Source organism: Cynocephalus volans, chromosome X, assembly GCF_027409185.1.
Source record: "Cynocephalus volans isolate mCynVol1 chromosome X, mCynVol1.pri, whole genome shotgun sequence".
Classification (NCBI taxonomy): domain Eukaryota; kingdom Metazoa; phylum Chordata; class Mammalia; order Dermoptera; family Cynocephalidae; genus Cynocephalus; species Cynocephalus volans.
The window spans coordinates 143,416,750-143,430,791 of NC_084478.1; the positions used below are offsets into that span (position 1 = coordinate 143,416,750).

The 14,042-nt window shown below is 37.2% G+C and overlaps 1 protein-coding gene across 2 annotated transcripts in view; it reads right to left on the reverse strand.

Annotated features, from left to right (window-relative positions):
* The window catches only part of ENOX2 (ecto-NOX disulfide-thiol exchanger 2), a 321,651-nt gene that overhangs the window by 168,146 nt on the left and 139,463 nt on the right, over positions 1 to 14,042 (reverse strand). The window lies entirely within an intron of this gene.

Genomic DNA, 14,042 nt, shown 5'->3' on the forward strand with positions numbered 1-14,042 from the left:
AGTTTTCTAATTCTTCATGATTCAACCTTGGTAATTTGTATGTGTCCAGCAGTTTTCCCATTTCTTCTAGGTTTTCCAGTTTATTAGTGTACAGTTGTTCAAAACAGTCTCTTATGATCCTTTGCAGTTCTGTGGTATCAACTGTAATGTCTCCTTTTTAATTTTTGATTATATTTGAGTCTTCTCTTTTTTTCTCTGTTAGTCTAGCTAAAGGTTTATCAATTTTATCTTTGAAAAAACCCAACTCTTTCAGCCATCATTTCCTTAAATATGCTTTCTAGGTCTACTCCTTTTTCATCTCCTTTGGTTAAGCCAATTATGTGGAGGTTATTTAGCTTGAAGGAGTCCCATAAATGGTGAAATTCTGTTTCACTTTTTCCCCTATTCTTTTATCTTTTTGTTCCAATGATTAGGTAATTCTGTATGTTCTGTCTTCGATATCACTGATTCTTTCCTCTGTTTGATCAAGTCTGCTGTTGGAGCTTTCTATCAAGTTTTTCAGTTCAGATAATATATTCCTTATTTCTAGAATTTCTATATGGTTTTTCTAAATTGATTCTATTTCTCTGTCATATTTCTTGTTCTACTCCTGGATCATTTTACACGTATCATTTAATTTTCTATTTGTATTTTCTTGTGAGTTCCTGAAAATCTTAAAGAGGATTATTCTGAATTCTCTGTCGGACATTTCATAAATATACTATTCTTCTAGGCCCATTTCTGGCACTTTGTTGATTTCCTTTGGTTGTATCATATTTTTCTGTTCTTACTTGATCTTTGTGTCTTTAGGTTGTTGCCTTGGCACTTGAGAAGATGGCTACCTCTTCCAGGTTTTATAGATATTCTTTGGTGGTGCTAGACCTTTCCTGCTCAATGTAAGAACTTTGTCTCTGGTCTGTGGTTTTTTCCCATTCTGTGGTAGAACCACCATTACTTAAAAACTAAGAACTAATATGCTGGAACTAATATGCTGTCTTGTGGCTAATTCCCAGATTGGGAGTAACTTCTTGCAGGAACCAGAACTTGAACTGCTGCTTTAATGTTGTTTCTCAGAAAAACTTTTTATGCAGAACAGATTTAAAATGTTGGCTTTTAATTACTTCTGGGTCATGTTGGGTCACTGCAAATGCTACTGGGCTATGTGAAAATTCCAGCCGAGAACTGAGTCTTTCCCACAAACTGTACCCACTGCAGTTCTATTGCACTGACCAGTCATCACTGTGTGGTGCCTGTACCAATAGGAAGATAAATCAGCTGCCTACACTGCTCCCTGATATACCCCTGGTGAATTATGCCCCTACCCTGGCACTGCAAATGTTCCCCATGGGACAGGCTCCACATGACTCCCCACAAAGACTTACCAACCTCCTGGAGATTTCTTCCTCCTGGCAGCTGAGGGCCCTCCCTCCTATGCAGGCTTAGGGGAAGCCTGCAAGCAGCTTTGCCAGTCTCAGAAACGGGATGGTATACTCTGAAGTAATTTTTTATTTTTATTTTTTTTGACAGCAGTCACCACACCTTTCTCCCCTGCAGACTCCAAGTGGCTTAATGCAAAGGGTGCTACTGTGGCTTTGCCATCTTTACATAGCTGTGCAGTGTACTGGTAGCTGCTCCATGAGCAGCTGGGGCTGAGTCTGATCTGGTCATCTCTCTTCCTGCTCACTGTGGCTTTCCATTCCTTAACAGACTCAGTGCTTCTCTCCTCCTCTTCCCCCAAGTTCCAGTGATTACAGAATGTGTCACTGGAATTGTGTTTTATTAGTTGTAAGCTGTTTAGCTGGGGTGGAGCAATGCCTGAATCATCTATTTCACCATCTTGGTGATGTCACTCCTACCAATTTTTTTTTTTCTAAGACTCAGTTATTTGTTTCATTGATTTTCTCTATTGTTTTCGGTTTTCAATTTCATTGATTTCTGCTTTTATCTTTATTATTTCCTCATCCTTGATTTGGGCTTATTTTGCTATTATTTTTCTACATTTTTAGGCTGGAGTTTAGATTACTGATTTGAGACTTTTCCTCTTTTTTAATGTATATATTTGGGTCTATACATTTTCTTCTTAGCACTGTTAGCTGCTTCCCACAAATTTCAGTATATTGTATTTTCATTTTCATTCAGTTCAGTATGTTTTCAAAAACTTTGCTTGAGACCTCTACTTTGATCCATGGGTTATCTAGCAGTATACTGTTTATTTTCCAAGTGTTTGGAGATTTTCCTATTGTCTTTATGTTTTTAAATTCTAGTTAGATTCCCTTGTGGTTGGAGGGACATACTCTCTTGATTGCAATTAATTTTAATTTGTTAAGGTTTGTTTTATAACCCAGGATATGGCCTATCTTGATAGCTTTTCTGTGAGAATTTGAAAATAATGTGTATTTTGTTGTTGCTAGGTCCTACTGTTTGATAGTTTAGGTTCTTCTGTACTTTTGTGCATTTTCTGTCTAGTTGATATATTGGTTTTTTTTTTTTTTTTTAAAAGATGACCGGTAAGGGGATCTCAACCCTTGACTTGGTGTTGTCAGCACCACGCTCAGCCAGTGAGTGAACCGGCCATCCATATATGGGATCCGAACCCATGGCCTTGGTGTTATCAGCACCACACTCTCCTGAGTGAGCCACAGGCCGGCACTGATATATTAATTGTTGTGTGAGGGGTGTTGACTTTCTATCATCATGGATTCATCTGTTTCTCCTTTCAGTTCTACCAGTTTTTGTTTCACACATTTTGCAGCACTTTTGTTTGGTAAATATGCATTTAGGATATCTGTAACTTCTTGATAAATTGACACTTTTATCACTGTATAATCTCCCTCTTTATCACTAGTAACTTTCTTTGTTATGAAGTCTACTTTGTCTTATATAAAAAGTCATTTCTTGCTTGTCTTTGATTAATGTTTGCCCATATTTTTGCTTACTGTGCTCTTTCTTCCTTCATGATGTTCCAATGATTCTTCCTTTACCATTTCTTTTCCACTTAGAGAACTTCCTTTAGCCATGCTTTTATAGTAGGTCTGCTGGTGATAAATTCTCTTAGTTTTTCTCCATGTGAGAAAGTCCTGATTTTCCCTTTCTTCCTGAAGAATATTTTCACTGGGCATAAGATTGTACCACTTCCTCCTGGCCTCCATGGTCTGCAATGAGAAATCTGCTGTCATTTAAGTTGTTTTTCCCCTGTAGGCAAGATGTTGTTTTTCTCTGTCTTCTTAAAAGATTGTTTTTCTTTCATTTTCAGATGTTTCATTATGATGTCTTGGTGTGATTTCTTTGGGCTTATCCTGTTAGGGGTTTGCTTGCCTTCCTGAATCTGTAACTTTATGTCTCTTGCCAAATTGGGGACGTTTCTAAACATTACTTCTTTGGGCAATATTTTAGCCCTGCCCTATTCTTTCTCTCTTTCCTGGACTCTGATGACATTAGTGTTAGTTTTTTTATTATAGTGCCACAGATCCCTGAGGCTCTATTCATTATACTTTACTTCATTTTCTCTTTATTGGTCAGATTAGGTAATTTCTATCATTCTATCTTCTAGCTCACCAATTCTTTCCTCTGACCTCTCCATTCTGCTGTTGATCTCATTCACAGAGCTTTTTATTTTGGTTATTACTGTGTTCTTTAGTTCTAAGTTTTCCATTTGGTTCTTCATTATATCTTCTATATCTTTTCTGAGACTTTCCATTTCTTTGCTGAAGCTTTCTATTTTTTTTCATTTTTTTCAAGAGTGTTCCATAATTTCTCACTGAAAAATTTTTATCATGGTTGCTTTGGAATCCTTGTCAGATAACTCTAAAATCTCTGTCATCTCAGTGTTTGCATCTATTAAAAGTTATTTTTCACTCAGTTTGAAATCTTCTGGGTTCTTGGTATGATGAGGTATTTTCAACTGAAACATGGATGTTGTGGGTATTATGTTATGAGAGTCTGAATCTTATGCAAACCTTCTGTTTTTGTTGGCATTGTTTATCATCATTCTGGCAGGGGAGAGGAAGCATTGCCTCATTATTGTCAGGTGGAGGTAGAAGTCCAGGTTCCCCATGTGACTTCCATTGACATCGGAGGGATGTGGTCTCTTGGCAACTGATGGCCCAGGATGGGAGTTCCAGCTTCCCAGTGATCTCCAATGACACCTTGTGGGAGTGAACTTGTTACTTCTAGGAGATAAAGACAGTCGTGAATCTCCACTAGGTCTCCTCTGACACCACCTCGGTGGGTAGGGGGTGGTTTCATAACTATAAACTATCAGGAAGGAGTTGAAGTGCAGGCTCCTCAGATGGTCTTTCCTGATACAGTAGTGGGGGAGAGGTTCATTGCTGGCAAGTGGGATGAAAGTTCCAGCTTGGTACTTTGCTTTCTCTCACACTACCCTGGTGGTGGTCCCTGGCAGGGGTGTTGGTATGCCTCATTAGAGCTCCATGAAAGTGGAAATCTAGGTTCCCCACTTGTGTTGGTATGCCTCATTAGAGCTCCATGAAAGTGGAAATCTAGGTTTCCCACTTGGCTGGGAGTGAGTAGAAGTAGGGCTACTGTTTTTTTGTTTGTTTGTTTGCTTTTTTCCCCTGTGGTATTTGGCTTGAGAAAGAGGTCAGCTATTGTCTACAAGTTTTCCATCTTACTAGGCTGCTCTTTCCTCATCCTTTGGCTAGAGAGCAGGCTTTTTGTTGGGGCTTTTATTTTGCCTGTACCCATTGGTATTTCTGGATTACCAGTTTTTTTGGCTCCAAGTTTGAGATATATGAGGCAAAAAGAAAACCTAAACAAGTCACCACCACTTTGTTTCTCAGGTTCCAAGGTCTCTAGACAGTCTGCCTTCCCTGTACCTTTCAGTCTCCTTATGATTTTTATATATAACATCCAGGGTTTTTAGTTGTACTTAGTGGGAGGAATAAGGAAAATCACATCTACTTCACCCTCCTGGAAGTACAAGTTGCCCCATTTGTCTTAAATTTTAAGATGCTCATGCTTGAAGGGTCATATTTAGTCTAATCTCTTCATACGATTTCACCTTCAGCTAGTCCTTCAGTTTTCTTTTTCCTGTTATGTAATGAACCCCCCACCACAAAAACACACTAAAATCAGACAACCAACTCCAAGTCATTTTTCCCCTTTTGTGACACATTATAAACCTGTTCTCTTAAAAAGGTATGGTTCAGCTCTTTTGATGGTGGGAATAGAGGAATGTTTGTGGTAAGGAACGAAGAAAAGGCATTATGTAAGGTCTAATAAATAAATTATCATACCTAATAGACTTATGGATCCAGGCTAGGAGCACAGTTTTATCTCTAACTACCCATTCATCATATTCTATGATCTTCTAGCAAAGTGCCCTAATTCAGTATCATCTGCCACTATTAGATTAATATACTATTACGATTTTGAGTACCAAAGTCATAATATGCAGAAGTTAAAGCTTTTGTATTAGTAACATCCTAAAAATACTTGTATAGAGTACTTCCATAATTAAAAAAAAAAGTACAATCAACATGAAAGAGGTTAGAGGATTTATAAAAGGTTGAAAATTTAGGAGCTCTTAAATTTTAAACCTAGTTCTCTATATTGGAGAGAACTCATGCAAATTAATATTTCTAGAGTCATTACTTCTCAGATACGATAGGAAGATAATGATGGCTTGCAGAAGGAAAACTGAATAGGAGAAAGAAGAAATGCTAGCAATGACAACTTCCATTTACCCAGCCTTTTTTTCTATCAAAAGCACTGGGCTAAGCACTTTATTATTCATGTATTTATCTTAGGGTCTCAGGTGCATAAACTGAATTAATCATGACACTTGGTTCATTACACACTCTTAGCACTAGTCCCCTAGTTATTTAGCCAGATATTATTAATAATGTAATTGGCACCTGCAAACCCGCAATCCCAAATAAAAGCTAAGATCTTGACAACAATCTACACTTAACTATAAGGGTCCCTCCACCCCCATCCTACATGCCTCCCTTCCCCCAGCCAGGGTAACCATCATCCTGAATCCTGTGTTCATTATCCTCTTGCTTTTCTTTTTATATAGTTTTATTACACCTATATATAATTTCAAAATTATATATTTTTATTTTAAATTATAAAAACATTACATGTTCTATGTAATCTTTTAGGGCTTACTTTTTCATCTATTATCTTGCTAAGATTAATCCATATTTTCATGTGTGGCTATAGTTCATTTGTTCTGAGTGCTGTATAATATTCCACTGCATGAACATATCACATTTTATTAATCCATTATTAATATTAGTGGGAATTTAGATTGTTTCTTGACTTTTGTTTTATGAACTGTGCTGCTATAAACATCCTTGTACGTGTGTCCTGTTATACATGAATGAGAGGTTCTCTTGGGTATTTACCCTAGGAGTAAGAACACAGAGTATGTTCAGCTTTTGGAGATAATGTCAAAATGTGTCCCAAAGTGCTTGCAGAAATTTATATATATTCCTATCAGTAACATGAGAAATCATGTGGCTTCTTATTGCTGGGCTATTACATTCTGAAGAATTTTACATGTTTACATTTGCCTTTCTCAGTTGGAGTTCCTCATCTGAACCACAGAACACAGAAAATTATGTGAGTGAATATCTCCTCAGTTCTCCCAAGGATGGTATATATCTACTACCATTCTAGATGCATAGGAGAGAAGTTAATTCCTTATATACAGTGAATGCCTTAGGGCATTAGCACGTTATTTCCAGAAACCCCAATAGAGAAAGGCTGCCTGGTATTGTCACTTTTTATTTTTTGTCAACTAATTGGGTATAAAATGTTATCCTGATGTGAATTGATTTGCATCTTCCTTATTAATATGATGTTGAATCTCTTCATAAGTTAATATGTGCTTGCAATTCTGTGAAATGTGTATTCATGTCTTTTGTCCACTTTTCTATGGGACTGCTTATGTACTTTCTTAATAATTTTTACAACTTCTTCATGTATCCTTGATATTATTTCTTTGTCAGTTGTTTTTGTGAATATTTTCTCCCAGTTTGTAACTTATTTTTTCTCATTCTTTAAGGTGTATTTTGATGAATAAAGTTTAAATGTTAATATACTTAAATCTATTAATCTTTTGTTTTATAATCAACTCTTTTTGTGACTTAAGACATCTTTCACTATTGCAAGGCTAGGAAGATATTCACTGACACTTTCTACTAAAAGTTTTAAAATTTTGTTTTTGAAATTTATACTCTCAGTTGATCTTGTATATGGTGTGAGGTAGGATTTATTTTCATCTTTTACCATATGGATAGCCATTTTTCCAGTTCCATTTGTTAAATAGTCTCTACATTTCTCACTGATCTGACAGGCTACCTCTGTCATATATCAGCGCTCCATACATGCATGGGTCTGTTTCTGAGCTCTTTATTACATTCTAAAGAAATTTACATTCATTATTTCATGTAATCTTCACAATAAGCAATTTAATATTGATTGTTTCATGTAATCCACAAACTCATCTTATTAAGTAGGTGCTGTTTCCTCCATTTTACAGATTTAGGAAACTAAGACTTAGAGAAGCTAGTTACTTATTCAAGATCACATACTAGTTTATGGCAGCTCCAAGCTCAAGATCCCTGAGCCCAAACTTTAAAGCCATTGTCAATACTGGCTCTTACCCTCCTACCTCATAAGAATGTTGGGAAGTCAGTAAATATCATAGGCAGTAAATATATGTTTAGCTCTGCATCAGCCTCTAGCTGGTTTGCGGTAGGGTCAGGGGTAGTGTTGTAAAGGAAAGACAAGCTCTGTGCTCAAATGTCACCTACTCAGACAGGCTTTCCCTGACAACCCTATCTAAATTGCAGCCCTTGTTCATTTTGTATACCTTTAATCTGCTTTATTATTTTTCTTAGGTAACTAAGTTCCTGAACTTATATATCTATTTGCTTATTTTCTGTCTCACTCACTAGAATGTATGCTCCATGAGAGCAGGGACAGATATTGTTTTATTTACTGGTGTATATCTGTAACCTGGCACAGAGTAGACATGAGATAAGTATCTGTGGAATGAATGAATGTATGAATGAATAAATAAAATAAGGTTTCTGCCATCAGAAAGCAAACAATGTAGTAGGGAATATGTTGAGTTCAAGAAAGAAATCATATGAAAATAAGAGAAATTTACTTATTAATTCAGTACATTTACTGGGTACCTACCATGCATGTAGCACTGTGGTGGGTACTGATGGAAGAGATATAAAGATAAATAAGACATGGTTCTTGCCTTCATAAACTTACAAGCTAGTAGAATATCCACGTGTATATAAATTACTATAATATATGACAAGAAATAGTAAGTGCTCTAAGAGGAACACAGGAGAATGTAATTCAGACTGGCAGATCTGGGTAGGCTTAATGGTGGAGGTGGCCATATTGGAGCTGGGCTTTGGTAATGTTTTTCTTCAAATGAGATAAAAAATTGTGGAAGTGCAACGCATATTTATTTAGCCAAAAGTTACTACTTGCAGATATCTTGGCATAAAGTACCCAAAAAGGCAGCTTGATCCTTTCAAGGAACACATGTGGGAAATGGTGTGAGTATGGGTGTTGTGGGGAGGGCAAGGTGCAGAGAGATGGAATTCTAAATTATAGAGGTATCCTTGAAGGTCTGATTCTTTAGAACTTCCCTACTGGGTCTAAACCTCAAATATAGCTTGGATGAGGGTGAGAGGATAGGGATAGAGAGGGGAAGAAGATGATCAGTCCGATCTTCATAGTCATTTTCTACGCTGACCTACTCTTAAGAAAGTTTTAAATTGCACACAAATGAAAATGTACCCTCAGTATGAAGCTCTATGGCGCCTAATCGTCGAAGCAAATTAGTGAATTAGTTTTAGAAATACAATACCAACACTGCCTGTTTCATAATCTAGGGAAAGTACCTTCTTTTCAAGCCATGTTTAGTCTGCAATGGGAAGCCAATGATCACCTCCAGAATATTTCTCAGTGAAAAATGTGTCATTCCTTAGGACACTTAAGGCTTAAGCAGGTTTAAGCCCCTATTTCATGGCTTTCTCTTATTTTTATCATCTAAATACCCATCAATCCAAATCAAGATCATTTTCACTTATATAACCTAAAGGTGTCGCTAACACTTGAAAAAAGGAAATTGTGGAAAAGAACGAGGCATTTTTTTTTGCTTACTTGAATGCCCACATCAGCTTTTCCTGAAAACAGATTATAATAATTGAGCTCCTGAGAGAAAAATACAGGAAACAGGTACTGGTACTGATTCAATGAAGGTCAATTAAGTTTTACTATTTTCATGTAAACTCAGTAATTATAACCAAAAACTAACAAATGTGGCCCCTGTAGAATTCCTAGGGAAGTGTTTTTCATCAGTGAAAGGGAATAATTTCTATTTGCCAGATGTAGGCATCTTGTAGACTGGAACAGGTCTTACCCATCTCTTAGTTTCTAGCATATTCATCTACCCTTTCATCCAACATCACCTGACACACAGTAGGTATCCAATAAGTGTTTGCTGAATGATCATATTAGCATGTTATTTGAATTTTTTTACTGCTGAGAATGCTTCCAAACTGATTGCATAAATAGGGTCAATATTATCCTGACAGTTTTTTAAACATTAGATTAGCAAACTTTTTACTTCACAGATATGACTAATTTTTGTAGTCCTAAAGAATATGGATGGGAATTTAAGAGATTTTCCATGTGCCAAAAGAAGAAGTCCCATCCATTTCCCTTTATAGACACCAGAGAGAACTTTTCCAGATCTCTTTCTGTGTAACCAAACACTTTCAAGGGGCAACCAAACATTCCAAAGTGCCTAAGCTGTCTGAGTGACAAAGCAGAAGACAGCTGGGGACATGATATTAGAATGACCAGAGTTTACACAATTTTCACATTCCCTTTAGCACATACCAGATTCCATAGCTATAAGACAGGTGTGTCCTGCTACCCTATTTTTCCCTCAAAGAGCACCTGGAGCCTGTCTGAAAACAGATCAAGAACTTCACTGCCAACCACTATAGGTGGGATGACTAAATTTTCTGACTCTACAATAAGAAAAACATAATTTAACATACGCACTGATACTTTTGGGGACAACAGGGCAGAACATGCGACACTGGGGCTCTCCTGAAAAATTCGGAAGATGTGGTTTTCTATACTTACAGGAATGACAAGGGAATATTTTTATAAAATAGACGATATGAAAGAACACAGCATAAACACTGTTAAAACACATTAGAAAACATTTATAAGACATTTAAGAGAAAAAGCATTAATTTCCATGACATAAAAAAAACCCTTAAAGCTTATAATAAAAAAAAATAGAAAAATGGGTTAAGGATATCAAATGATTGATAAAAGAAAAACAAAGGACTAGTAAATATTTGCCAAATATGCTCAAATTCACTATTCATCAGAGAAATGCACATAAATTAAAGCAACAAGGAGCTGTCATTTCTGACCTATCAAACTGGCAAAAATTCATAGGATTGATGATATCGTGTGCTGGCAAGAAGACAAGGAATAATGCTCTCAAACACCGAGGTTGAGAGTGTGACTTGGTGAAGCCTTTGCAGAAGTCTTCCTGGTATTATTAGTCATCAAAATGTACAAAGCCCTTAACACTTTGGCTCTGCAATCGTACTTCTTGGACTCTGTTCTAGAGTAATACTTGCTCACCTATACAAAGAAGTATGCTCAAGGATGTTCTTTGCAGCATTGTTGGTGGTGGCAGCCAATAAACAGGAATAATCTAAATATCCATCAACAGGAGACTCCCAATAGTACATTTCCCAATTCCTAACATTCTGACATGGCCCACCAGGCATTTATTTAAAAAAGAGAGAGAAAGTCAGAATAGAAGTTATCCTTGAGGGGAAGTAAGTGACTGGAAAAGGGCACAGGGGTCTTCTGGGGTGCCAGAAATGATCTGTACCTTGTTTCAGGTACTGGTTACATGAGTGTGCTGTTTGTGAAAGCTCATTGGTGTACGTGTATGATTTTTGTACTTTTATGCACTTCACTAAAAATATTTTTAAATAAAAAACAAACGAAAAACAGATTTGTGAGACCCCATGCTTTAGTGGAAAGAGGATTGTACTAGAAAGGAGTTCTGAGTTCCAGCTCCTTTCTGCCCAAACTAGAGCTTGCGACTTTGGGCAAGTCACTTAGGCTGAATCACAGTTGACTCACCTGTAAAAGAGGGGATAATTGTATTCTGCTTAAAGATAGAGAACTAGGCCAGATGATTTTAATATCTTTTTCACTTCTAGACTTTATGGCTCTTCTAGCCCAAACAGTTCAGGATGATATACCTGTACTAAGTTTCTTGGATCTATCTCCTCTTCTCCATCCCTACTCCAATAAAACTGACTCAGGTCCATATTTCACTTCCTGGGCCATTTCAAGAGTCTTCAAACTTGTCTCCCCAGCTCTAGTTTTGCCCTGTTGCAATTCATGATAAAAACACTTTGGTTAGAGAATCTTTTGAAAGTACAGCTCAGAAACCCTAGAAGGCAGTGGCACACAGTGCAAAGCACACAGGTACCGTCACCTAAAAACCTGGGTTTGAATAACTTACTAGCTGTCCAATCTTGGGCAAGCCAGTGAGCCTCTGAATCTATATTACCTCATTTGTGATATGAGAGTACTAATAGGACCTTCCTTCACAGAGGTATGATGAGCAGACTTTTACCTACTGGTGTGTCAAGTCCTAAGTCACACTTAACTTCATCAGCCAGGGACCGACAGGGAAGGCAGAGAATCAAGTTTCTTAACTACCACTACTTGACTCACTCCAATCAAGGCAGAAAACACTTCTGAGAAGTCTGAGCTGCAACACAAAGCTTTCCAATCAACCTACTGGCTGTTTAACAAAAGGACAAAATGTGAAAGGCACCTCCCTCTTCAGAGGCTATCCAACAGAGATTGGCACCCTGCAGGAAAGGACAACAGTCTTAATTGATGGCAAGCCCCAGCCTAGAATAGCTGTGGTAGTCCTCTCTGCACACACCTAATGTGGTTAAAAACTGCTTAACAGAGACCTGGCACAAAATCAAGAGAAGCTGAAATCTTGTGGTTATCTTGCTGAGATAATTTAGGATGCATTAGTCAATGTTTCTCAGGCTGTTCATCATAGATCAGGGTAATTATGGAGGGGAATAAAAAGGGGCAGATTAGAAAATAGCTTGCCAACAGAAGCACTATATTTGTATGAGATGATATTTAAATCATAGCATCTGAAAACAGTATACAGTTATGACTTGTTGCCTCCTCAGATTTTATGCCAAGTTCTGAAACAAATTCAGCACTTAGCATTCATCTTAGAGGGAAAATCTAGTCCCTGCGGTTTGTCACAAAAGCCTCTTAAAATCTCTCTTGCCAGATACAAAGGCCACATGTGCTGGGGATGCCCCTCACATTACAATACTTACATGATCTCCAGGAACTAATCTTGGGGAAAGAAGGCACATTCTCCTCTTTCCAATGAACCAAACCAAATCAAGAATATTCTGAAATTTTACTTCCTTCCCCCAAAGCTTCCTTGATTGACCAAAGGAAGGCAGATGGCTTCTTTAACCTCATTCTAATCTGACATAAAATTTTATGAAAATGCCTCCACTCGTCATCCCAATTGTGCACTTGCACCCAATTCCCTACCTGGCATAGTGCCTAGCCACTCAGTAAATACTTGCTCTTATTTACTGAGTATTCTCTATGAGAAGTCACTTTTTCATAGAATTCAGGATAACTGAAAACAATTATTTGTGTAAATAACTGCTTAATGACTGTCTTTCTTACTAGACTGGAAGTGTCACAAGGCCAGGATTAGAATCTGTCTTATTCACAGCTTATTGTGGTAGCTTAATGCTTACCATAATGTCTCACACTTAAGACTAAACAAATATTCATTTAACAAAAGAACACCAGGTACTAAGCACTATTTATTCATTTTCTCACTGAATGCTAAAACAACCAGGAGCACTTGGTATTATTCTATTTTATAGGCGAGGAAACTAGGCTCAAAGAGCTGCAATAACTTGCCGAATGTCAGAGCCATGATACTGAACACCAACTGTTACTCTGCATCCCTCTATTTGAGTCCTGTTCTATTACTTACTAGTTGTAGCCTAAAAAAGTTTCCCAAGTTTTCTAAGTCTCAGTTTTTGTTTTTTTTTTAAATCTGTAAACAAAGGAGGGAATGGTATCTAAAAGATTTGCTGTGAAGTTTGCTCGAATTTATATATGTGAAGCACTTGGTCATAGTGCTTGGAATACAATCAATATTTAATAAAAGCTGCTGCTGTTATTGTTGCTATCGAATCAAATATGCAGAAGAAAGTGAGTGTAGTTAGGGAATGCCACCTGTGAAACCTGCTCCCTCTCCCGAAATTAGTACCCTCCATTTCTGTACCTGGGCATATCTATAATGGCTTTGTGTGCCACTCATCAATTCTTACCACATTCCATAAAACAGCTTGCAGATGAAAGTTGCTTTTGCTTAAAATTCAAATGTAGAATAAGCAAAATATTTGAAAATTAATTCTATTACACAAGCAATTGCTCAATGTGAAATACTACAACCTACATGGTTTAAACTGAATAGCTCACTTTACCGAGGAAATTGAAGATTGGTTAAAAAACAAAACAAAACAAAACAAAACAAAACAAAACAAGACTGTCCTCTAGTGCACGACAAGAGGGAATTACATCATCATGGATTTTTATTTCAATACCTAATAAATGGACGGAATTTATTGGAAAATAGAGCATGGAAAGTAGAGCAGAGAAAGAAAACTGCAAATTAGGCACTCTTCTTTCTGTGTTGCGACACTAGAGAAGTCAACATTTATACAACCACTATTTGTCATCTTTTGGTCTATTGCTTCACTGTCACTTCTATCACTCCAGTTCTTAACAGAAGACTCTAGACATATTCTGGACCACAGTGGTCTAGGTATACCTACTCTGATGCAGTATGGTTAGCTGCACTGGATCTCAAGTCTGGCTAGATAATGGCATCATTTGGGGCACTCTTAAATTTAACACTGACACCTGCCCCCATCTCCATT